Genomic DNA, 2,424 nt, shown 5'->3' on the forward strand with positions numbered 1-2,424 from the left:
CCCCTCCCTGTTTCTTCTTTTTTTTTTTTTTTTTTTCCAATTCTGATAGCAGAGCACAAGAGCCGATACAGAGTGTGATTTAAGGGGGCCAGCAGGGTCCTGAATGCTGCCTTCTGCTTACGAGAAGACCTCAGGCCTTCCAAGCTTGTTTGTGCTCTCTCATTTCACACTAGTCATGTGCTGTTCTCAGTGATCAGCCTTGCCTGCTTTCTGTTTTTTCACGTTTATTCAGCTGCTCTCTGTGACTTTTCCTGCAATACTTGGTATACAGAGTGTGATTTAAGGGGGCCAGCAGGGTCCTGAATGCTGCCTTCTGCTTACGAGAAGACCTCAGGCCTTCCAAGCTTGTTTGTGCTCTCTCATTTCACACTAGTCATGTGCTGTTCTCAGTGATCAGCCTTGCCTGCTTTCTGTTTTTTCACGTTTATTCAGCTGCTCTCTGTGACTTTTCCTGCAATACTTGGTATGTTTCCCTCACTTCCTCTCTGTGTTCAGTATGTGTGTTAGGGTCAGGGGTGTTGGAACATAAAATCTCTTCATAGTGTTTTCTTTGTCATCAGTATGCCATGATCAGCTTGTATTCTGAGAACACCTACTGGTTATCAGTAATATTCACCTGTAGGTCAAACCTCTGCTAAAAGAAGGCTTATTTTACGGGATGTGAGAAGTGAGGCAGAAAGTGAGGTGCCCAGCAAGTCAGTGAAAGGAGCTATGACTCGAGTCCAGGTTGTGCTGCCATATTGTGTCTACTTGGTTAGCCTGTGTCCTGTTTGATGCCTTTGTTGCTTTCCCTGAGCATCTGAGTTTATACTTGGTTGAACAAGTGAGTCACTGTAGTGTTTCTGGGTTACTGGTGCTGCTGCATTTCTGAGCTTTCTGTCAGGGAACGAAACTATTCTTAAGTCTCTTATGGTAGAATGATCACTGTAAGGTCATCCATTCATGCACTTGACCTACTACTTTTCCCTGATGTTTGTCCCTTGCTACAATATAGTCGCTATTTCCAAAAAGCACTGTTTCCTTAGAAAAATGACATTTCAATTCTAGAAAAAAAGAGTTGTCTTTGGAACTTGGCTGAAGGTTGCATTTGTCTTTGTGCATGTGGTATGGGTTGTAAACAAAGTTTGCCGTGCTGTTTTCCAGAAGGAGCCACAAAGAAGCTTAAAATATGCATTTCTGTGTCTCTCTGGAGATTACTGTGTTTTCACTATTTACTTTCATCTGAATTGAGCATTGCTACTCAGATTTAACAGTAGTGCAGGCCAAGTAAGGGAGCATAATATTAATCCTGTTTAGTTGGCCCTGAGTAATCCAGCTGTTCCTAATACACTTTGGCTTATACATGCCACTTAATTGACAGGTCTAAAATAAGAGGTGGAGAGATGCTTTTGTCTAGATGATGACTTCCATCTTAGCGGGAAGAGGTGTCCATCTCTCTCCATTGACCTTAGAGGAAGCTGACTATGATGATCCACCTAACTTGGGTATTTCACGAGTGCCTAAAGGTGGGTGGGATGGAGTCAAGCCTAGCATTGGAGAGCCCTTGCAATGCATGGGAGACCCATTGTGCATGCCACCTTTTGCAGCTTTGCTGCTACTTGGCTTAAAGAAAACTCTGCTTATACTTTTGTAGAGCTGCTAAAAGCTTGTTTCAAGTTGGATCTATTTTCCTTCTCTTTGTAGTATAGAGTCTGGTCCTATGCTGCTAATAATGTGAAGGGTGATGCCTTACTTTTGTTTTGCACGTGTATCTTGACTAGTTGTTGTGGGTCATTAAGTCTCTTTTAAGCCAGGAAGTGTAGCTGCTGCTGGCAATGGTAGCAGCTCAGCAAGGAGCATTTAGCTGCCATTGGACCTTCAGTGTGGCATAGCACTTGCCCCTATCTCAGACTGCAGGTAATGGTTACCCAAACTCAGCCAGAGACCTCAAATAAGGCAGAGCCTTGCCTGGAGGGACTTCCTCAGGAATGGCAGAGCACAGGAAGGGCCAGAGGTTGTCGGTAACATCTACAGGTGCAAGATAAAGCTTGGTGTGAAACCTTGCAGATTCCTCCTTTCTCTGAACTTTCTTGCCGTTTGTCACTCATTCAGAATCAGGTCTCTCTCCTAGACCTCCCTATCCATTCCCACCCCCAGTCTGAGAGCTGGAGGTGAGCAGAGAAGCATCATGTCAGTCTGAGATTGTACTAAATAAATGAACTGGGAGGATGCTCTCCCTAACCTTCCCGTTAATGATACGTTCTTGTGATGTATGATTCAACCACTGGGTGTCTCTGGGCTATGCGGAGCTCTAGGCAAAATCTAGTCCCTAGAAAGCTGGCACTGTGGTAATGCTTGTTTTAGGCCGCAGTTTGTGGCTGCAGTTTTGTTCTTGTTTTGAAGGGCATTGTGTTCCCTTCTAGGTTGGCCGCTCAGAATGTGGCT

This window comes from Aptenodytes forsteri, unplaced genomic scaffold (genome assembly GCF_000699145.1).
Source record: "Aptenodytes forsteri isolate BGI_AS27 unplaced genomic scaffold, ASM69914v1 Scaffold17, whole genome shotgun sequence".
Taxonomy (NCBI): Eukaryota; Metazoa; Chordata; class Aves; order Sphenisciformes; family Spheniscidae; genus Aptenodytes; species Aptenodytes forsteri.